Raw genomic sequence first — 24344 nt, forward strand, 5'->3', positions numbered from 1 at the left:
ATCTACAAGCTGCCAGCTAGCTCTTAATGTTTGGACATCCTTGCAATCAATTCATGTTCAATATACTGCAGGATTTTGTGTCGACACCTCGCGAATCCTCATGCCTACATTGCATTTTGTTTTTTCAACCCTGCAAACTTTATTTATATGAAATGTACAGTTGCATAGCAACATTTGGTAGCATATGCATAAAGTAATGCGATGCTTCTCAGCCTTACTCCCACAGCCTTATTCAGCTGAGCTCAAGCACCACTTTACCATCATGTTCAAAATGTACTGAATTAAACTCATTCTCAATTGGATGTGATTTAATGCCATTAAGTACATAAAAGAGGATATCTTTCAGTCTGTTGGTCAGTCCACCACTTTGGTCTGATATGAAATATCTCAGCTACTATTGGCTGGATTGAAATTTTAATTTTGATCAAAGGTTTCCAGTTGTCCAATAACATATCTCCACATTTACTGTATGGATTGGCACAAAATTTAGTACATATTTTATATGTATTCATGGTCCCTAGACTGTGAATTGTAATGACTCTGGTTATCCCCTGTTCAGTTCCCCCACTTACATTTCAATTGGCTGTTCACTCAGTCAGTGCATGAATGCTTTGACTGACAGAAACCACCCAGCATGCACCTCTGAAATTCTCAGCCTCCCATCTCCAAGATATCCTGATTGGCCACTTCAACTCAATCATGTGTGAAAGTAGCAGAGCTCATCTTTTCAATGAATTGAGGTTAAGGTCAGACCCGTATTGAGACTACTAAATACCTAAAATGTGGTAATATCAGTTTGTATTTTTGTATTTTCAAATGATAAATGACTTTTGCTTTTGATGTATTTGTGCCCACCTCTGGTCTCGCTGAACTGTATTTCATTGCCTGAAGAGTCTTTCTTCGAGTTGCACGACATCAACCTGATTCTACTTTTAGTGGAGAGGATGATGCAGGATCATACTACGGCATTTAGTTGGACCTGATAGACACATATATTTGTAGAGTTTGTTTTTCTCACTAAAGAAGGAAATAATGAATTGAATTCTTCCCTGTGCACAATGAAAAGGAAGTCTCCCATGTAGTGATGTAATGAAGCAACTGCCATGTGCTTGCACTAATAATGCCTACATTTTTACTTGTATGTGTGCTCTTTCTTTCAGCACACAGCATGACTCTGAGGCCAGTGCAGGCTTGTACATTGCCTGCATAAAGAGGAACCCCTGGTTTTGTTTACTTTACTGATTGCAATAGTCAGAGTGGGAACACTGATGTACATTCACACAGTGAGGAGGACACATGGTAAGTGTCAGGTCTCAGTCTGGAGCCTCAAACTAGTGGAAATGCTGATCACAGACAAGTTTCTCACAGGTTGTTGCACACTAGATAATTGCATCTGCATTTCCCATTCAATTACCAGTTTGTGCCACAGCAGACAAAGTCCTCTCCGAGTATGAGTCAACAATATGGAAATTATGCGATTACAGAACCTTTAAATCATACAAAACAGAGTTGGCAATTATTCCTAAGGAAAATATGCAAGAAATGGACCGTGGCCTCCTGCTCTCCTGCACAACCGAGACATCAGCTCTGCTGGAAGAAACTGTGACTTTAATTGCAGGCAGGTCTGTGTTTACTTACTGTAGCAGTGACACCGGCAGCCACTGAACTTGTGTTTATTTTCGACTTTGGATGACTTTAGAGGAGAATAAATCATCCTTGTGCCACCACATCATAAAAACCACTCAAAAGAGATGTCAAGTTGAAAGGGACCAGCATCCTGTGGAAAAGTAAACCTTTTTGCACCTTTTCTCAACGATGGCATCTTTGAAGAGTGAAGGCATTAAGCCCTTTTGCTCATGCATTAGCACACAATTGTTTTCTTCTTTTCTCTTTTCAAAATGTAAAATATCCACCCTCGTGCATTAATTGTGGACATTCTGCAGTCTCAAAATGATAATGCTTGGTGCCATGCTATTTTCCACTTAGTGCCTCATTATACACTGCAAAACTCTATGATGGCCTATTATGGAGAGTCAGAAAGAGAGCTAGGCAGAGAAAGATCTCTGTTACCATGAGGATGACTATATTGCAGGTCCTCTGTGTCCTACTGAGGGGGGACTCGCGGGACTCGTTCACAGTGTGAAGTGCTCCCAGGGGTACGTGGGATAGCCGAGAGGGGAAATGTAATAACTCAATGACGAGGAGAGGCTGCCAATTACAGTCAGCTCAGGATAGAGAGGCAGGATCAGACACATTGAAAACGGCTGCGTTTCTAGACTCCCCAGGGAAGGCCCTCCATCAGTGAGCTGCCAGTCTACTGGAAATATGAGCAGCAATGTGGGAATGCAAACAATATCATAATCGTGACTGATAACAGTGAGCTAAAGAATATAACTAAACATGAGTATCAATGGTAATGTTGTTTTAAGATTAAATGTACACTCATGCCTGGGATCTCCTCATTCTCTTGGCACTTTGGTTGCACTTATATAATGTTTGGATTGTCCCGTGGAGTATTTCTTCTCACAACATAAATGGAAAGGCCTATAGGCTCGACATTCCCCACACCGCAGATTAGCAGCTTAACGTGAGGCAACCTAAACAAACTTAGCAGAGCTTGTAAACAAGAATGGCTTTTCAGTTTCTGAGTTGTGTTACTTTTTTGCCCATACGACAATTTTTTGGGTGATTAGGTAATTGCATTGTTTTGTGACAGGAACCAAAGGTCATGAGTCACAATCATCAGCAGCTCACAGAAAAACCAAGCATCAGCAGGGTCGCTTAACCCAACTTGTGGAATAGAAAAGTACACAGCTATCACTACCAGCTCCAATAAGCACAATGAATAACACTGCTGTTTATGAAAAGCAGCTCATCGCAGTCAGTCAGGCAAAGGTTACTTAAAGTTGAAAATTAAGATAATCCATTCCTTGAGGGGAACTACGAACTATTTCAATGCACAATAGAGAGATTGTAGAGTATGAAATGATAGATTACATCATGGATTTGTGCTGCAAGTTGAATGACAAGTTCTGAGCATCTGACAATACTGTGATTTGAATTGCATAGCTCAACAGTATACTGTACTTGTTTTCAGACAGGTCTAAAATAGTGGCGAAATGATGAGCCTGAGTATTAAAAATTAATGCAGTTAATGCACAGTATATAGGAGGTTGGATAATGGATCAGAAAGCTCTACGATGACATGCAGTGAAAGGGACAAAGTGGTCTTCTAACCTGTGTCCATAGAATTGGGCCATTAGCATTTTTGCAAAGTGTCAAACACTCACCGCATCTGTTAAGGTTTAAATACACATTCACCTTAAGGTACAGAATAGGTTTTGCTGTTGTTGATGCTGTTGTTGTATCTTTATAAATATATCATATGCAAATACCACATTGCATATTCATACTTCTGCCTGCTCCAGCATGTTTTGACCTGTCAGTGTAAAGAGAGAAGTGAGAAAGTGTAAAAAGTATAATTTTGCTGATTGTGTCACATTTGCCAGAGTTGACATCATCTACAGCCATTACACATGGCTCTCGCCATTTATAGCATCCATACATACTACCTTACTTTGCCACATGTATCTGTATCTACCAGTGATATTTCAATCACCATCATTAAACACAGCAACACAACAAAAATGAAATGATGCTTCCATAAGCTGATCACCAAAAGTTATCACATCACTTTTGGATCGCTCTAGAAGAAAATATCTGTGCATGGTCTGAGGTGTGTGTGGTGTGCACATTCTGTATTCATAAATACCAATTCATATGAGAAAAGTGGTGCATGCATGGGTTTTGTGTTGTAAAACAGTAGGTTGGTTGTCATACTGAACTGTGGTTTCATTCATAGGATCTAAAACCTCTTTTGAAATCTAGACCTAAATATCTATCTATCTACCTAAATGTCACTGCTGGTTATTATATAATCTTGATTCATCAATTAGTCATATGGTCCATAGTAGAGCCGTAGATCTATAGTGAACAGTTTTCATTAAAAATTCCTGAAGTCCAAAGTGTCACCATCGATTTTCTTGCTATGTCTGACCAACATTCCAAAGATATCCAGTTTACAATCAAGTAAGGCAAAAAAAAAGAAAAAAAAAGCAGTAAATACATAAAGAGAAGATTAATCAATTGATCAATTATTCACAAAGTGGGCAATCTAAAGACTAATTAACGGGTTCTAGATTTATAGCTAATATATAATATATAGATCATATTACTAATATATATTTTATAGCTATAGCTTTATAGCTAATATATATATATATACATATTCTATCTATCTATCTATCTATCTATCTATCTATCTATCTATCTATCTATCTATCTATCTATCTATCTATCTATCTATCGTGTTTCTGGCTGCTTTGGAACTGTCACTATGCATAAAAAGCATATGTGTTAAGAGTTCTCTGAAGTCTGAAGTGGGTCTGTGTGATGATGAGCATATTTTTGTCATATGGCGACAGACTTGCTGACAAAGTGAGTCAGTGCCAGGATATCCAGATGACCCACTGCGGCAGCAGATTCTTTGGGAGGCCCATTCTGAGGATTAGGAGGCACTGGGCCCTGAACCTATGACCTCTGCTGTTTGTTTACCTTTTCCTGGTTTAGGTCACTGTGACTTACTACTGTATTGTGTCAACATCCCGTGTTCCATTTGTATCCGTTCATTTAAGTGTGTTACATATGTGTGTATATAAAGAGTTGAGACAGATAAACAGACAGGAAGACATGATTTTAGTGCATGTGTACAGCAAAATTAGATTTGTGGGACCTAGTTTGAATCCAGTCCATTCATTTTTAAGCTCTTTTCATTGTAGTTCCATATCTAACACAAATTACATGGAAAAATGTTTTGGGTTTCCTCTCCTTGTCATTGTAAGTGCAAGTCCAGTCTTGCACGAACACACTCAGAAGCAAAATTTTTGGATGTTCATTACTGCCACACCACTGTGGACAAAGCAGTGCCTGTTATATCCAGCTATAACAGAAATGCTTGCTCATTCACCACTAATTAACTCCTCCATACAGTGCAGAGGAGTGCAGAGCAGAACGGTTCTCGCTGCCTCAGTTTAGAGTAAACAAGACCCCGGCGGGAAAAGGGTCTTGTCTTGGCTGGCTGGCTGGCCCATTTTAATAAATCGATGCGCTAATCATCGGACGTGCACCGAGTGCCCTGGCCGCGCTTCCAGTCCCTCTCCCTTTGAGGTTAATTTAATTAGGTCCCAATGCTGAAAAGCCCCTGACATGCACACAGAGTGCAAGGTGTAATTGATTTTTTTTTTCTCTACCTGATATTCTCTGCTTTTAGGTGGAAACGATGTACAGAGTGAAGGGAATTTAATGACAAAAACAGTCAACAAAGAACCCATTTCTGTGGCTTAGGGGACATTTAGTTTATGATACAACCGAAGTCTAATGAAGGGAGATTAATCCTTAACAAATAGGTTGAGCATATTTACAAGGCAATCCTTTTGTGTAGATTTTTATGTGTTTTGCCCCAATTTGGCACAGCATTGTTAAAAGAATAAAAGAAAAAAAGTGCACTGTGACATTTTGTCCATATAGTGCCAAAATAACTAAAACAGAAATGTAATTGAACATGTGCAGCTGCATAAATGGAAAACAGTAATGTCATCATAGAAACTTGTGGTATATTTTGGCATTTCAAATGCTGGAATATATTAGGTTTATTAAATTCTGTTTGCTCAGCCCTGGTTGCTGCTGTTCATTATTGTTTGGCAAGCTACCAGCCAGCTGGGAGATATTTGAATGTCAGTGAGTAACATACAGGTGAGCAATTTGTCAAAAAGAACAAACAAAACACTGCTGCCACTTGTATTAGTAGATTGAGAAATTAAATGAGAAAAGTCATTGCTGTAGTATAAGCGATAGATTAAACAAGGTGTTAGTCTGCTGTAACGTAAGCTGCAAACGTTAGCATGTCTGGCTAACAAACCCCACGGCAGTAATACCAAACTCAGTTGATATACTGTATTTCTACCTTCGCAAACGCACAGTTCTCTCTAAAAGACTTTTCTTTTGTAATGTTAAAAGTAAAACATACTCTGTTTCTTGACTGTCCAACATTTAAGTTGGGCTTAACAGCCTATTTTACATGGTTTAATTTTTCTAAATTAGCTAGCTGGAGACATTGAAAAGTTAGCCAGAAACTCATGACGCTAAAACATTAGCTTAATAATTAGCCATTAGCTAGCTAACGACAACTGATAAAATCTGCTTTCGACAGCTGTCAGCCAACATTATCAGCAGTTGTTGTCTATAGAAATGAGAATCCCGCTTTTGCCTGACATCATAGACCCATTGTTTCAAAAATTAGCCAACCAAGAATATCAAAAGCTAGCTCTGCTACTATCATTTTAAACTGCATATGAGCTATGCAAGACTGGAAAGCTTGACAGGAGTAGTAACAGTAAGTAAGGAGGCTCAGCAAAAGGTCAATTAAGCAAAAGCAAAAGCAAAATGAGTGAGTCAGGATTGGTCTGTGCACCAGTGTGACCCTTTGAATTTATCAGCTTTCACCCATGTTTGTCAAGCTAAAGCAGAACCCCACTTTAGCTCTTTCCTGACTGTACAGACCTCAACATTTTGTTCAGGAATGGATGAAGTACTCTGAGGTATCTCTGCCTGCATGCACACACTTGCACAGCCACACACAGGAAAACTGACATGTGGAAGGCTATAGAAGATCCTCAGGCCCTTCAGCTCTCATCTGGACAAATCCCTGGAAGCCATGGCCTGGGTTCAGTGCAGGCCTTCACTGTGCCAGCTCCTACATTCATGCAGCACTCTTTCATCCCATCATCAGCAATATATCCAAGGGACCAGGACATCCATCTGCTCACAGTAAAGTAAAATTATATGTGTTTCACTTGACATCCGGTAGCCACGTGCCAACGATTTTTGCATGTTTAAGCTTCTTTTTCCTCCCTGAAAGACATACAGCAGAATGGGATTTGACTCTGTGCAATGCAAAACATGCTATTTGCCCTCTAAAATAACTCTCGCACTTCTCCATGCTTGGATTGTGAGGTGAGTGGTGCAGCCGCAGCGCTAACGGAACAAGTATCCAGCCTGTCAGCGCAAGAAGGCTTTCAGTTTTACAGGCAACAGCAGGCACCCTCTCTCCTCTCTCCATTCCAAAGAATGGCAGCGAAGAAGGGGTTCTAGCTCGTTATCATATTGTCTCTTGCTTGAAGCCAGTGTCTCTGACTCTGGCCCAGACAGTGCAAGGTTTACGTACAGTATAATGTGAATGTCCCACAATGTTCCTGACGGTGAAAGGGCACAAGTTGTGCGTAAATGTATAATTTTTCTCCACTGATGCTGATGAGGTTATGTTGAAATCCTTGGGTCAGGGTTGCACTCATTGTACACTGGTTATTTCATGTCAGAGAGCCTCTCCAAACCTTTAAACTCATCATTTATTTAAGGAATTCTTGTTTGCCTTGTCAGGCTGCGGCCTTGCTTCTGGTGCCAGCATGTGCCCCAGTCTGCATTTTTGCATCTCACAAGGCTAACCTGTATTAATATTTCAAATCAGGAAAGCAAACAGGCTTCAGCCCGTCCTTTGATTGGCAGTTGAGGTGATGCAGCATTGAGAGATTATTGATGCTTTGTTACAGGGTTTGGTTTGGGCTGCTGCGAAATAGAAAAAAGAAATAAAAGCAGCAAACATTTGTCCATCAGTTTTGCATAGTTTAATTGAATAATTCCTATTTGGGTTGTGAAGCTTCAGGCGGATTCCAAGTGGCACAGATGTCCCATGAATAAAACATTGATTCTGTGAGCAAATATTAGCACTTGCAGTTATGATTATTTTCTTGTTAATGTTTGGCAATGTCAAACATGCGCTTTTGGTGTTGCTATGCGATTGTGATTATAATTGGTCACGTTGAAAAAACACAAGCGGTGGCACATGACTTGAACAAGGAAGATACAAGCAATCCATTAAGATTTGCATGTTATTTCTTAAAAAGATTATCTTCATTTATTCCTCTTCTGGATCACATTCACAGTCCCTGTTATTTTGTAATCACGTCCAAATCAGTCCGCCCTAATTGCATCCACTCGTGCTGCATCTGTGCAGGCAGGAATCAAAATGAGATGCCAAATGTCAAAATGGGTTTGTGTGAGCACAACGCCATGTAAGTCTGTAAGCATCTAAGATTTCTGAAAGGTTGCAACAACTCTAGGGCCATTTCCTTTATCCTTCCTACCTACTGCAATCTCTACTTTCTGTCAGGTTAAGTAATCTCACAGATCAAGCTGAGCTGACTGAGGTATGGCTATGCATCTTAACGCTGCAGTCTAAACTTCACTATCCTGTCACAGCTTGCAGGTTAGACAAAATACAGTGAGAATTCACTGTCATAACAATATTCAATGAGGAAACACCTCCTGATAATGACAGCCTGATGGAGGTGTTAAACTTCACTCTTTCCATTTTTTAAGTTCAATAAATGAATAAGCTTCAAGTAGTGACAGTATAATTGATATTTTTATAGCAACAATAGATTATATAACAGTGTATAATGTGAAAGGGTTCTCATGAATTTGCAGCTCCCCATTAGCTTTATGGAGCTTTATAGTGAGTTTCAGCTCATTGTTTAGCTGTCTGGCCCACAACTTTACTGTTTCGGTTCACTCTCACAGCATCCTTTATAGAGAAAAGGCTGTAATAATACACTGGACACAACTAGCTGGTGAACATAGCACATGCAAAAGAGCCACGTTTTCCTCTCAGGAGTTGGTCGAGACAAAAAACAGCTGAAAGAAAGTGAATATTGTATAATATCATATCCATCAGGTGACCAGAGACACAACTCCAAATGACTTATTGGAGATCTCTCTGAATATTTCAACAACTACTGAATGGATTGCCATGAAATTTGGTCCATACATTCATGTTCACCTCAGGATTAATTGAAATATCTTTGGTTTATGATTGAATTCCTGCAAAACTAATGCACTAAACTAAGATGTGATCATGGTAGATGTTATCTGTACTAAACATCAGCATGTTAGCGTTGTCATTATGAGCATATCCGCATGCTAAGTTTTGGACAAAATATTAGAAATGTCTTTCAATATAATGCAGGTTAATGCAGGAGGATAGGATTTCCTTTCTCATTGTAAAGACATGAGACACAAAATAAAGGAAGAAAGTGAAGACAAAAACTACCATTCATGTGCAAGCATGTCTGTTTCATATCCTAAGTATACACTGGTCCAGTTGTCTGCCGCCTGTAGGACAATTCTTATCATGCTGTAGATGTTTATTTTGCATAATCCTTCTCTCTGAATGGAGCAGTGTGAATGGTGACTGCTGTCTCTCTCTCACTAGGTGGTCCCGCCGTATAACAGCATTTGTATATTGTGTTTTCCAAGAGGCCATGAGAAATGACATCCGTGTGGATGCCGCTGAGAGAGCACACGTCTGGCTGTGATGAGTGACTCTGTTAGCACGTCAGGGGGAGAGCTAAAGGCAAAAACAAACAAAAATAACATTGTCCATCAAATGAATAGTGTTGCATCACATTCAATTCATTTATTCTCATCCTTCCTTACTACATTTTAATGCATTTATTTGGCAGTTTTCAAATATTGTCCATATATTTTGCGATCGTTTGACTTTTTCCCTTGAAATCTTTCACTTAATACACTGACTTGATATTTTCTGTATTGTTAGACTTTTCACAGGCGAAACTGATTCAATTGTCTATGAAAAGATGTATGACTTTTCTTTGTGTAATGAATATATTCCTAACTTGGTTACTTGGATTGATTATTGTCTGATCTGCCCCTACCCCCTTTTTGAACTTATGCTGAGAAACACACACATACTGTACTGTGTGTTAATTTTCAGGATGTTTTTCTGAATTACTGATGTGGTAATCGTCTCTGCTGTTTGAAATATGATCCTCCACCCATTTGATTGGTTGTTATAGTGTGTGGTTTGAGTATAAAGACGGTTATTTTACACTGTGAATTTGATTCTTGAAGGTCCGTGACTGAAACATTGCTTCTGTAATAAACAGTGTGCAGGAATTCGTCCTTTTTTTTCACAACATATTAGGTTTTCAAATAAAACTGGAGGATCGGCGTTGGATGTGGTGGTTGCTTGTGAGCTAGATCCTGACTTCTGTCAGAGATTGATGGAGTTAGCCTTGGGTTAACTGACTGCCTCGTGCACAGACGTTGAGTGTGGGCCCGACTAATGAGGGTCAACGCAGGCTACAGGTCAGTGGGTGGAGTTTCTCCCTCTAACTGTTATACAGGCACACTCCCACTCTGATTATGGAAATATAAAACCCTGGTGCATTCAGAAAACTAGCACGACAAAGAGAGGTGCTATAGCCTCCTGATACTTGCTACAAAGAGAGGAGAAAGCAGCAGGAAATAAACAAATAACTCAGAAAATGAATTTATTAATGAGAAACAAAATTTACCATGTAATATTTATATGTGGAGGCTGAGAGCTAATTGAAGGCATCTTTATCTTTCTCCCTCAAGTAATTGTGTTTTTGAACCACGACAAATTCAATCAGCTCCCCACTGACTCACGCGGCCCAAAACACTCTTTCCTAATCAGGAAAAGAATAAAATCTAAAGTTTCGTCACTTTTTTCATTAAGTGGATAGCACCCCAAGGTGTCCTTCACCTTCCCTGCAGTAAAAATGTCCTCCTTCATGTTCTCAACAGGAGGTCTCCCCTCCCTGCCCCTCCCTCTCTGTTGCCGTCTCTTTGACACAACTCATCCCGAGCTTGTTTGCACATCTCCCATGATGAGGATGATAAGAGCAGTGTGGCGGGCGAGAGGCGTTTGAAAAATGGATTAAATTACCCTCTCCACAGAGGCTACGTCTCCTCACGCTGTGTTGTCTTTATCACAGTGATGTTTACATTCATTAGCACTTGTCTGAAATGTGTCACAATCTTGATTTCCGATTCCTCTGCACTGATGCTATCGAGCAAAGTTGTGTTTTGTCTGCCTTCCATTAGCAAAGCTCAGGCATCGGTCAAGACTTTACTTGTCAGAGTGCACAGGAGGTATTGCCTAAAAAGGTCTGTTCACACAAATTACAAAATGCCATACTGCTCTTCTTTCCTCTAGTGTTATCTATTCATGTAGAATCCAAATACAAGAGATCAACGGGATTTTATTTGTGGTTTGTTTCCCCAGTTGAATACAAAAAATAAAAAAGCATAATATCTTATTAATGTTATCTAGCCATGCATTTTTTTTTTTTTTTTTTTTTTTTTTACTTTTTCTATTATGAGGCTTTTTGAGATTTCCCCCTCTACACGAACACAATGGAGATGAATACAGCTTCATTTGTGGTGCTTAATGGCTGGAAAATTCCATTTAAAACCCCCAACAGCAACTTCTTCTCCCAGAAACTGTGTGTCTTTTTCTCTGGATAATCCTCATACAGTCCCTATGAAAATGGTCTCAGTATCACTGTGTTGTACCTATAATATTTAGAGGACCATAATAAAAAAATCCATTCACCTCCTTGCTGAATTTTTAGAGGTATGTTTCTCGAAAAGCCAGCACATAAAACAGAAAGGATCTGCATGACCAAACACTAGTAGTAACTAGTAAGCAATACAATCTTAGTAATTTGAGTGAATTGCAATTTTGATAAATATGTTATGTATGCTGTACAATCTCTCATTAAGAAAAATCTAATACACATACCTTGATGAGGAGTGAGCGCAACTTGAAAGTAATAGTTTGCTTGAGCAAAGATTTTCTATGAATTTGTTTGAGGAATACTTTTGAAAATAATAATTAAAGAATGTACATTTATGGACTAAATAGGTCTGCGAGGGATTTGTTTTGGCTTTTTTCACTCCAGCTGATTTGCTGTGTTAGCCTCGACTAATTGCTAACTGCTACTTCATTGCATTTTGTGCTGCCAGGGATGTCGGGTTGGGTGTCTATTTGGATTCCAACTTCAAAAAAGCAAAGAAAATATAGTTTTCTTGGAAGGAAATAATTCAATGTTCCTTTGGAAGAAAAAAAAAACAGAGTACACCCCCCTTCCCTCACAGACACACGCTCCACTCCCCTCGGCCAAAGCCCAATCCCATTCCTAGCATACCTCTGCTGTCCCTTGTATTTGATTGGACAGATTGAGTCATTAAGCCCATCTGACACGAGCAATGGCCTTCCATGATAAGAGTCAAAGTTTGGCCCAATGTGGAGAGACGTATGGGCCTCTGTGATGAAGGGGCCGCTTGATGGCTCAAGCAGGGTGGTGGAGGTGGGGGCCTGTCAGGGGGGAGGTGGCGTTGGAGGCTGTCAGCAGGCATGGACCGGGGTCACTCCACGCCAGGCCTTATTAGGTCACCATCAGCAAAATGCTGGCTGTCAGGCCACGCATTGAAATAGAGGAGGGCTCCTGGTGAGCCTTCTGCCGCTCAGCACCAACCTTCTGGCTCGATGGTCACGATCAAACCCGTCTGGTCGGGCCCACAGCGATGCCTTGTGTCACTCCATTAAATAGAATGTATTACTGGTTTCACGCCACGTTAAGGAGGTGACAGGGAAAGTCAACTTGACCTTGAATTCCTTCTCAGATGTGTTAATCAAAAAACTAATCAGATGTCAGGAATAAAATGACATAAAGTTAATGAGCGTTTGCAAACCAGTGAGTCAAGAGTCAGTTTTAATGACGGCGAAAAAGTATTTGTGGATAATGCTAGTTATTGATCTAAATGTCAGTGTTCTCGAGTTCAAAATCTTCCAAAAACATAAGTTATGTCAGAGGAAATTCTGAGAGGTTTAACTGCGTGCAAGTTTGTCCAAGGTCACATGTAACAGGCCTGCTTGTAGCTGCTGCAGCCAGTGAAAACTTTCCCATCTGCATGTTTCACAGTGAGTATTTAACTTTGTGCAGCCAAATGAAAGTCTTCTAAGTGTTGATCAACCCAAAAAAGCTGCATCTCAGCCAAAAAAAAACTGCAGACAAATGATGCCACACTTCCCGGTCTCCTGAAAAATATAGATTTATTTATTTTTTAATCTGGAAGTGACCACATGCACTTTCATTGCTCTTTCTGGCTCCACTATTCTGATCTGTACGTGAGGTCTAGTGTCATTTATACGCTGTAAGGGGGAACAAAAATGTGAGAAGAAGTGGACAGGCTCCATCTAAATACTGAAAGTTCATTCGAAAGGAAAATAATCAAGTGCCCGGTGGATCTCAAAGAGCAATATTTGGTTTGAGCCTTGTGTATTTGAATAGCGAAATTCAGTATCAACTGCAGAACAGCGTACGTGCCGTAGTTGGTGCTCTCACTAACCCTTCACTCCTCCATAAACACTGCTGTCGTCAACATCTTATAACAATCATCAGTTAAATCATGGCTTTCACATCGTGTGCTCGAATATTTCTATTACACAAGGATTATAACTAGCAACCCATTCACAGATGTATATTAGTTGAGCAAAGACAAAATGAAGGTTACAGTGGAGTGGCTGTCTTTGGATGAATTTACATTAAATTTTGTACAAACAGTCCCCAGAGGATGAATCCTAATGACATTGGTAATCTCTTGACTTTTGAGGCTCATATTTGTGGTTTTGATTGAAATGTCTCAACAGCTATTAGATGGATTGCATTGACATTTGGTGCACACATTTAGGTTAGTTTGTGACCAAAAGCCTGCAAAACTTGCACTCCCATCATCCTCAGCTACACTGTGTTCATCACTTATCAGCAAATAGCATGCTAACACCCTAAACTAAGAAGCCTGATGGGGCCACTAATGTGGTTGTGGAGTCATAGTCTTATTTTCCATGAGTAATGCAAATTAGTTGTCTCTGTTCTACTCAAATATCCAAGTAAGTCATGACAGTGTGACAGTGAGCCAGGATGCACAATACCAGGATCCTGAAACTGAAGCGGCTGAAAGGGATTCAGCCATTGATAATGTGAACGTATACCAAAGCTTTCCAGTGGACCCTCAATGTATTATAACTAAAAATCCCTGCATGTCTAAAAAGCATTTTGTCCATAGACCACCACTGTCGCAGAGACATCGATAAAACTGTTGATAGGACACCACCAGCTATTAACATGGTCAATTATTATTCTTTGCATTGTATATTTTTAAGCCATGGAAGTTTAATCTTTGTAAAACTTTTCCAAACCCCAGAAAATCTTTTTCTGAATGTCGTCAGGTCTGTGTACAAGCACGCTACATGCGTTTGTGAGCCACCGTCACTAAGCTTCACAATGGCTCTTTAGAAACCTATGGGTGACATCACAGAGACTACATCCATGTTTTCAATAGTCTATGCAACTGCAATGATTATCTCCATATACAATACTAGTTTGGATGGCAATGACTAAATACTGCAAAAATATGAAGCGGTCTTATTTGTGGAGGTGTAATCTATGCAAACATTGTTCCCTCATGATGCTGGGAGTGAAGCTGATCTCCCTCTCTGGCCTCCTAAGTCAGCAGATTTATTGTTATTGGACTACAGTGATTAACACAACTTCTGTCCTCCTTCTGTCTGGAGCCTCATCTTCTTTCAGCAAGGTCCAAGTCTACCCACAATTCACAACTTGTATGACAGCATCTATAGAGGGAGTAAAGTTTTTGGGGAAGCAAAAACAGCACCGATACTATATTACCAACGGGGTGTATTATGACAGAACGGCTGGGGTCCCTGACCAGAAGTTCATGTGTTCTCAGCAGTAGGACAACAGACGCACAGAAGCCAGGATACAGTAATACTCAGTGGTTGGTAGGCAGTTGAATCATGGTCATATTAGAGCCAGTAAAACCACAAGTCTAGAAAGACAACCTGACTGCTTTTCCACCCACACCCAGGATCCAATAACAAACTCACTCTGCAAATTCCCCCGATGACAGCCGGCTCCTAATAAGTTGATGGCCCCACTGCTTCTGTATGTGGGCCAAGGCAACGAAACCAGAGAATGCTCAGTCTGTGCTACCAGTGCCAGCTCAGGCCATGGCCCTCTTACCATGTCTCTGGATCCGACTTACCCCACCACACTACTACAACAGCTATCTGGATTTGGCAACATGCAGAAGAATCCTTTCAAGCCATGAAAACATTGTTTATCATCTGTGCAGCATAATGCAGAATATTGTAAGTCATTCTGCCCTTAAAAGGATAAATTGTCTATTTTTTTCCTGCTGGTGTTTCAAGTTTCATATACAGCACATGACACTGGTATCACTTAAAACATAGCTTGAGTGCTTAGCATGTTTGCAATACTCTGAACCAGTCAGGTTGATTAAAACAATAACAATATAATGGACTGATTCGGCTCATGGATGCAACAACTATTTGATAAATCACATTTTCAGTATTTTTTTAATGTTTTGGACTTAACTCAACCTCATACAGCCATCTCTAGCAATCAGCTGAAGTATGATGAACATAAAAAATTCCCAGGGTGTATAGTTTTCAGAAACTTTTCTGGTTATCTGATTCCTGGATGTTAGGAGTGGAAAATCTCTGGTGGCATGTGCTAACGTGCTATGTGTATAGTGGAATTTGCATGTATAAAGTTCTGTCTCTAACCGAACAGAATGCTGCAGACCAATGTGTGCAGCTTCAATGCAAGTCCATCAAGGAGCTAAGAAATGGGCAAATTTTCATTGATTTTTCTGAGTATGACCATGAAAGAGTTAATTGCATCCTTTATATCCACCCAAGTAAACTTCTTGCACCAGAACAGAGTGTGTTTGCATTCTGATCAAATTGACCTTAAAAAACAGGTCAACAAAGTACTTTCACAAGAGCATCACATGGTTATATGCAACCTAGTTACTGTAAATGACTTGATAAAATGCCATTTGTGACTTCTCCAACCAGGCTCTAAATGTGCTTCCAGAACTGAGTTGACAAATAAACTGTAGCCTGCAAAGCTCTGTACACTGCTACAACCACAAAGCGCTGAACACAGAAAGTCTCTTTTTTTTAGTGCCATGATGAAAGACATGTGATTAATACGATCTGTGGCTGACTTGGACAGGCTCCTGTAACTGTACCTTGAACACATGTTTTTGCTGAGGAGTTGAAAGATGGCACTCTCGGGGCCAGAACTGAGTGCCTCCAACCTTGAGGAGACATTACTCTGATTTACTTCCCCCCTCAATTCTGCCGCAACTGTTATGTGCCTAAAGACTCCAGCGGAGAGGGTTAAAATGCAGAGTTAAGAGGGGAAACGCAGGGAGACACAGAGAGCAGCCTGAGCATTGTTTATTTTCACAGGAACATTCCAGGAGTTGACAGCTATTCCCTTGTCTGGAGAGCTGAATCGCAGTGCAATTTTCCAGACTCCACACACAGTGTGTGAACTCCCACTAAGACTAGTCTGGGACAATGAAGAATGAGTCTCTTATTCACACTTCCACAGTGATGATAGAGGCTGAATACCGACTAGTAAGGGTTACACAGCTTGTTAACTCATTCATGGAAACACAGGAGCAAGGTGAGATATAAAGTGCATGGGAAGAAAATGCAAAAAAAAATAATTTCATAATTTTCTTGAGGAGATTTCAACATTCAGCGATTCATTCCTGTTTGCGCTACTGTGTGGTTCAAAGAGGAAAGATAAGCTAAGGCTTTTCCTTGGCTGCCACAGAGTTGACTTGCTTGAGATCTATATTTGAATTCTCGGCTAGCATTCCAGTACTCACTCTCCACGTGGCTGCTGCAACGGGCTCTCTAGAAATGTCAGGGTAACCAGATCTTTACGCACTTGAGTCCAGTTACACCTCCATTAACGATCGTGAAAAGGATCCACACGCTGACCCCAGAAAAGAGCCCCGAATTAGCATACGTATTTAAAGAGCCTGGTCTTTGGTTGCAGGAAGGTGTTTCACAAGGTTCACACCCAAGGTCTCACGCATGTTCACTCATCAGATTCAGAGTGAGGCAAGGAAAGGTACTGTGTGTCAATGTTTATCTGACTTTATTCAAAAAAATCTTAAAGAAACCCGAGAAGGACACGATTCTAATGGTTGTCTGGTAAATGTATAGTGTTCAGAGGTGAATTTTAGGGACAGAAAGTTCTAATGTTCTGTGTTGTTAACTTTTTGAACCTCTCATGTAACCAGAAATTGTTTTTACACCGGCTTTTGTGTGAGTTTAACAAATAAAATGTAATGCGTTGATTAGTGAGCTTTAAAGGTTATGTGCACTGTAGGCGTTTTTATTAGCTTCAGACTGAGCCATGCTGCCAGTTTCCTCTTTCCATTTCCAGTTTTTACACTAAGCTACGATAACTGGCTGCTGGCTGTAGAGCCTTATATTTACCATAAAAATATGGGAGTGGTATCAATCTTCTCATTTCACTCTCAGCAAGAAGCGTATTTGCCAAAACATCCAGTTTGCTTACAATAGAAATGTGGAGCATATAGCCCGAAGCTTGTATGATTACTCGTAGGACATCCTTGAGAAGAAATGTTTTCGGGAAAAAAAAAAAAATCTGTTATTTTCTGAAAATTTAAACGCATCTTTCAATTTAAAGTTACTTTTGAGGCACTTCAAGGTGAGTGGGGATGTGCAGTTGCTTGCTAAGCGATGATGCAAGCATGATGCAACAGAGAAATGGTACCGGCTCACATATGAGGAAAGTTACTGATGTTTTCAGACACTGAGGCTGAGGGGGTCAAATGGTTAATCCACGCTGCCCTGCGGACTCGGTTTTTACATGACGGAGCTGTACCCCTGTGCCTATTCTAGATGTCCCCCACTGTCTTGAACTGTGTTGACTTGCAATCATGAGGGACATAAACATTGTGACCTCTGCTCTCTCATGTCTGCTGGTCAATCACAGCATCCATAAATCTGTTTCAGCATATATCCATTATGGCTGCCATCTGGAAACTCAAGTAGCATATTGCTGATTTATGTCTCCCATCAACAAACTCGTCCCACCTTTAGATTTAAGCCTCATGCAGTAATTGTTTGGACTTAGCAACGGAAAAGGAACATTATCAGCGGACTATTAAACAATGTCCTGCCAACAGGAGGTGGCGAGAAAAAACAAAGGCTTGTCTTAAGGCGAGCTGGTAGGAAATGTTTTCTTTTTCAAAGTGTGTTATACCCCCTGGTGATAAAAAAAGGGGACCAGAAAGAAAAAGGGCGAGTTGTTGAAAAGCATGAAAAAAGTTTACTCAGCCCCAGGTGCAGGGTGTCCCCTGCTGATGTCTTTTCACAAACACTTTGTTCATTTGTCTGGCTGATGGGGTGGCTGGACAGCTTACTGGACAGCTGCCTGGTCACTGGGCCAGTTCCTGAGTGGAACATCAAACTCAGCTAACATGAACCCATCCATTTTCTCTGTCCCTCTGTGCCCACATGTGGTGTGACAAATCAGGTTTTACTAGTTAGATGTTGCATGAAGCTAATGTAATAAAATGTCCTGTAAGTTGAGTCTATTCAGCACCATCGTCTGTCATTGCCCTTGTGGGTGCCACAACTTCTTTGCCTTGGTAAAAAGAGGCACGCCTACCTCCGCTGTCTTCCCAAATGTCTGCTAACCAGTAAATGGACGCCACCTCTTGGCACCGTGTTTGTCTGGCCAAAGCCCCCAGGGCTCAGTGGGTACTGCATCTCACTACTGGCACAGACACGCTATTCTGTGTTTGCTTCTTTAGTATCAAAGAGCCTTGCTGGGTGTAAGCCGTCTCCTCTCATTGTTTGGTGAGGTTGCGGCCGGGTAGGGGGTTTGCAAAAGAGTGTTACCAGCCCATCCCCATCATCCCTCCACAGCTACAGCAGACAACAACTCCAGCAGAGTGGCTGCTGCCATTTTCATTTACAGTGCTTTCGCACATGTGAATGTTGCATAGTTAACAGCCCTCTATTGACGGTTCTGTTCAGCGCACATCAGCAGGGGTCAATTAATGAGCGGCCCCTGACCATCAGATCCCAATTATGGCTTTCAGAGCACTCCACTGTGTGCCCCTCAAATACCCAGCTCCATTTGCTTGATAATTGTGTAATTAGAGTTTGTATCAATAATTGAAGCACCATCAGGGACATGTATTATTCTTCTGTTTGCCTCATTTGCTAAATTGTAGCAACATCTTTGCTAATCATGGACTGAGGCGCTCACCCATCTGTATTATTTATTCGAATTACAAAACCCCATTACTGCCAACTGGAAATATCTTTTTTCACATTAATACTTGAGAGCAGAGACATTCTTGCCCTCTTTTATACATCCTTTTTTTCAAAATGGAGTTTAAAACAGACACACATTATAAGACCCTTGATAGGATATGGCCAAAACTGACATGGCCATTGATACGGAAAAGGTTCCCCACCCTTGTATTACACTATTCTATGGATCTTAAGGACAGCCAAGAGTATACAAAAACACTTTTTAAAAACTTTACATGCATCAGCATGAGAAAACTATTACACCATTATTCTATTATATCCAAAAAAAAAAAAAAATTCAAATCTTTGCAGGACTCCGCTGTTTGCATCTCACAGGTGTGGTGGCATTACATTAGGAGCTTCAGCATCTGTTATCTCTGATATTTCATTTTCCTCTGTTTCAGCCAGACACACCTGGTGGAGATCTGCACCCTTTTGGTTCAGCCATAAAATTCATCATAGTTTATAAACTGACCAAACTGAACTACAATCAGCTGTCAGATGAAGGTAGTGGAGTGAAAAGTACAATATTTATCTCTGAAGCATAAAAGAACAGACGTATAAATTTGCTCAAGTGGAGATGATTAAGTACATCTACTTTGAAATTGACATGACAAGGTGGCTATTTTTCTTTTTCAGATCATGGAATCTGGTACTGGAGTGAACCCCTGTATTGCAGTTTTCTGGTTACAAATATGGGTTCCAATTTTCATACACACACAAATCCACACACAAAACACAGTGAAACCTAACCTGTTGCTCTTTTAAAAAAGACCTTGGGGCAATTCAGTGATAAGCACTTCCTCCGAACACAATGCCTGACTTTTCTTTGGTGCGCTCCCTCACCTGTATCCAGTGACAGCCTTCCCCGATCATGATGTCAATAAACGTACACCTCTGCCTTTGTTTTCTGTCTGTCCCATAAATGTTTGACAAGACAGCCTTATTAAGGCAGAGGAATGTTATTTTTCACTTTTCAGCCTTCCTTGGGTACATTGTCTGTCACTAGCCCTTCAATAAATAATGGGTTGTACCACCATTTCCCATACAGTGCAGCCTCTTGACATTAATATGAATACACCTTTGACTTGACATGGAGTAATGAGACATTTGACAGCTATGACAGTCATATAGTTGATGGTGCTGCAGTCTGCCTATAGTTTGGCACAGTATGCTATGCAATCAAATTCTTGAGTACACGTACCCGGAGAGTGAATTCCTCAAATCAGTGCAAGAACTTTCGCCACAACTGTCCATAAAAAACTGCGTATAGCTTATCTTGGGCATACGTGGAAATCAAACCACAGCCTGGAGAGAGAGAGTAATTAATTCTAATTGGGATATTTCTGCAGGACTGGGGAACGACTGAGTAAATTCTACTCGGGAGCGATGTTTTTGATTGAGCCAGAGACCCATATGCTGTACTCAGGAGCACATCTGTGCCCAGTGCCCATGGAGAAATCCCCTGGCAGAAAACACTTCAACACTGCAAGAAGGGGAGGGAGAGAAAGTAAGACACACACTGCAAGCATTATTATGCCAGCCGGCAACAAATATCCATCCTAATTGCTCCACAATTGTATTAAACTAGCTATTATGTAGCAATTAAATTTGTTTAAGCCCCAGCTCCAGTTACAGTTTTCAGTGTGACTAATTAAAAACAACGGAGCAGGAAAACCCCAGGCAGAAGCTTTCCCTAAGCTGGAGCTCCAGCTCCCCCGCCATGACTTTATTTAGAGTGTCAATCAAGACAGAGTCAGAGGCAAGTCATTCAGGCAGCCTTTTTGATTCAACCTATTCACTCCTATAAGCTCTTTATCTCGACTGTGTCTGTATAGTTCCAATTATCCCAAAGTGCCATGCGTTTGCGTGCAACAGAAAAAGAAGAGGCCAGTCTTCCCAAAATCCGGCCCTATTGTGCTGTACATTGCCCAAGTTACAGAATATGAATGATGGTTTACACACATATTCATATACATGTTTATACTCCACTTGCCAGAATCTAGCAGTGGTTACACTGTTCTTTAATGAAGGTCCATTTAGTTTGTTTTGGCCAAAGTCCAGCAACACTGAAGCTGTTTCTGCCTTCACGCTCAGGTCATTAGAGGTGAGATGCGAACTGATGTACACACACGGAGTACAATAATGAGCCATGAAATGAAAAGGAAATTAATTGGACCCCAATAAAGAAAAGATTAACAGCTGGATTATCCAGACTGTTTGACTGTTTTTAGCAGTTTTAAAATAGTTTTTTTGTGCAGTGAAATTTGCATAATTAGCTGCTAAAATTGTGACAATGTCATACCATACGCATAGCAACACATAGTCTGAACAATTCTCAGTTAACCGAATCAGAAATCAGAAATCAGAATCAGAAAAAGCTTTATTGCCAAGTACAATTTTACACATATGAGGAATATGCTTTGGTGAGGTTTTTCCCAGAAGTACAGTCTGTTTTTAACAGACAGTTTAACAGATTTTAACATTACTTTGTCTGCTTGTTTTCACATTGTCATGTCATACATTATTGCTAAAAAATCAACTACAAAAATTTAAACAACTCTAAAGCCCCCACACTCACACGTTTAGACTCACAGATTCTAGATTTCACGGGGCGCCCAGAGATGGGACAGAGTTATGGAGTTTCACTGGGATTGCTTACTGAACTAACTAAGAGTTTAAAACTATAATTTCTTACAGGAAAAAGTATTCACATCCACTGCACTGCAGTTTTATTCTCACATGTATTGTGACTGGGTACAGTACAGCACTATGATATACTTCCCTGTTGAACCATGCTTTACTGGGACACTCTGCCCAGCTGCAGGCTGTCAGGGCTCATCTCACACTGACACACTCCAGGCCTTTGAGGCTCTCAGTAAACTAGTTCAGGGGACTTCAGACTGACCAGGGCACTGGCAGAGAGGAACTCTTCATCCTTCTCTACAACAGATGTATTTCGACATGTGAGTTAGGGTTAAACACAACAATCCTCTTAAACTCTAACAGCATTAAGCTCAGTCATACACAGCTCACCAGTGTCATAATTTCAAGGCTGGAAACATTTAATGACCATTTACAAAAGCGCAAAATATCTCAAATCCACCTGAGACAGCAGTTCCAGCTATCGCACAATCAACGCAGTTAACCTTTGGCATGGACACAGTAATGAATTCAAATCTGACTCATAAAACCTTCATTGTTTCAAGGCGCTTAGACTGCTCCACGTTGGGTTAAGGAGTACGTGCAAAGTGTTTCGCACTCTGTGTGGACTGCAGTCTGTCTGCCAGAAGTAATAACACAAGTGATTATGTCTCAATGTGCTAACCACAGACGATTGTCTTTCTTCCCATTGTCCTTGAGTGGTTTGGCTCCCAATTACTAAGTTTGTTTTGGGGGGATATGTGAGAAATGTCCCTTAATCTTTAGAAAGCCACATTTTTCTCTGTAGCCTCGAGTGAGAGTGACAGTGAGGAAGTGCCAGAATGGAAAGGAATTTGTCTGAGAGGAGACGTCAATCATGAAAGTTAAACACAACAATCTCATGCTGCTCGGAAAAATACATTTCAAATGGATTTTGTAATATGCTCTATTTGCAGGCCAGTTTGGAAAAAAACATCATGTTTAAAACAGCGTTTTAATCACTAAAATGTTAATTTAGCTGCATAATCTGTGTTGTAATTTAACATTTTATCTAAATCAATGCACTCAAGAAGCACAACGCAGCCGTGGAGAATGTTAACTTTTCCAAAGTGCTGGGATGAAAACAATTTATTCACTATCACATAATTAATGCCCAAGAATCAGGTGTCAAACATAGCAATGCAGGATGACAACATATCATGTTAACCCCAAAAGATCGATGCTGCTCTGCATGGACTTAACTCCTGAAGGGGATTATTTAGCTTTGCTGAAGTTTCATGTCAAGGCAGGAAATTCACACCAGGATTAGAAGTTAATGCTTATGACTGCTGCTGATGGACATAGCTGGGGAGTTTAGATGCCTTCTTCTTCTTCTCTCTCTTCCTCTTTCTCTCTCTCTCTCTCTCTGGCTCTTTCTCTCCCTCCCATGTCGTTACTGTTTTTGGTATTGATTGCCTGCTGCCTCTTAAATTATGCATTCTGCAGCGCGGTTCGGAGGGCTCCCAGGTGGGTTTGTCAAAGGGAGAAGACACATGTAGTCGGGCAGTGTGCCTGGGAGCGTCAGAAATCCATACAGGTCACAATCATGTCACCCTATCAGTTTTAATCAGCCAAAGCTGAATACAAGCTGCTGACAGGGCTTAGAGGTATAGGGGATGTGCCTCTGCCTCGGCTGTTCCCCCGACACACAGGATCTGGTTCAATACTGCTGGATGCCACTGACAGAGACTCATTATCATCTATGTGTGGCTTGCGGCTGGGCTGGATGATGAGACATATACTGGTCTGGGCCTGTTCGACAGTCTGTTCCCATGCCACACTGTAATTTGGGCTTGATTGGTTTATCGGAGTCTTCATCACCCTCTGCAGGTTTCACACTGGGTGTAATGATGCATTGTGTTGCTGTGCTGTGGCTTTCCGCATGAGCAAGTTTGTTAAAACTTGCCAGCAGTTTCCAAAACTGGGTTTGGATGATTTTTTTTTTTTACAAAAACATCGATCTGGACAAGTCATGAACTGCACTCTTCTGGGTGTGGAGCAGTCACAATAGTAAAGGCTTGATTTGTTAAATCTTTCTCAGAAAATTTGTGACATTTTGTGACTATAACATCAAGAGGTGTACGTGATTTAAGGAGATTCAGCAAAATCAGCAGTGCATCAAGCTAAATGCTAACATCAATGTGCTAAGATTCTCACAATGACAGTGCTAACATGCTACTTTTGCAAGTATAACATTTGCCATCTTGACCATTTTAGTGGTCATTTTACCATGTTAACTTGCTAGCATTTGCTAATTTGAGCTTATCACAAAGAATAGTTGAGTGATGCTGTTTCTTTGACCAGATTAAGGTTTTCATAATTCATCCTGAAGGAAACATGAGTGTCTACAGTTAATTTATGGAAACAGTTGAGACAAAACCGCAAATGTTGACCTCGTGGTGGCTCTAGGAAAAGTTAGAGCAAAACTAAATTTGGTGGGAAACATGAATTTCAT

Source organism: Chaetodon trifascialis, chromosome 18, assembly GCF_039877785.1.
Source record: "Chaetodon trifascialis isolate fChaTrf1 chromosome 18, fChaTrf1.hap1, whole genome shotgun sequence".
NCBI classification, from domain to species: Eukaryota; Metazoa; Chordata; class Actinopteri; order Chaetodontiformes; family Chaetodontidae; genus Chaetodon; species Chaetodon trifascialis.